This window comes from Tupaia chinensis, unplaced genomic scaffold (genome assembly GCF_000334495.1).
Source record: "Tupaia chinensis unplaced genomic scaffold, TupChi_1.0 Scaffold000166_1, whole genome shotgun sequence".
In the NCBI taxonomy this organism is placed as follows: domain Eukaryota; kingdom Metazoa; phylum Chordata; class Mammalia; order Scandentia; family Tupaiidae; genus Tupaia; species Tupaia belangeri.
Window position 1 is genome coordinate 230,082 of NW_006159641.1, and position 737 is coordinate 230,818.

Below are 737 nucleotides of genomic sequence, written 5' to 3' on the forward strand. Positions count from 1 at the left end.
CGGCTGCCCTCGAGCATCTCTAACTATGGCGGATCCACGAGAACCAGCTCCTCTAGGCCACAGCCCCACAAGGCCAGCCTCACAATCAGAGCTATGTGGCTGCCCACACTCATGTCCATAAACACCTTGGGGGTGCAACACCAGAGCTGGAGGTGGGCAGAGGGGACTGCTGCCCTTCAGTGACACCTCCACTTTGGAACCAGGAGGTGGAAGGAGCTGTCCCTGTTCTGGGCTTGCCTTTTCCTCCACGGGACCTCTAATCTAGGACTGGCAGTTTGGTGACTAAGAAGCCAATATTCTTGGTTTGATGCACTTGAGGTAGAGGTGACAAGCAGGACCCAGGTGGCTGAGACAAGGTTCAAGTCCCCATGGCCATGCCTACCGGGCAGTTCTCCACATCGCAGATTTTGAGGGGAGAAGCACAATGCTGGAGGCACCCTACCTGGGTGCAGTGACAGCCCTGGGTCTAGGAGCTGGGGGACAGGGAGCCCTACTGTGCTTGGTACCACCCTGAGTCATTTCCAGCGGGGTTCTAGAGGCAGGTGGGTGCAGGTCCTGGCTCACACAGCTCACCCCATTCTCACTGAGACCTGGCAGGCTTCCCGGACACCCAAGTCTCAGTGCACTGTCTGTCTTCAGTCATGTCCGGGGACATGGCCTGTCTGTGTTTTGTAAGTCGCCAGTAGAACGTTGCTTCACCGAGGAAAGCTGAGCTCCTCGCATACCCGTTTCAGCTC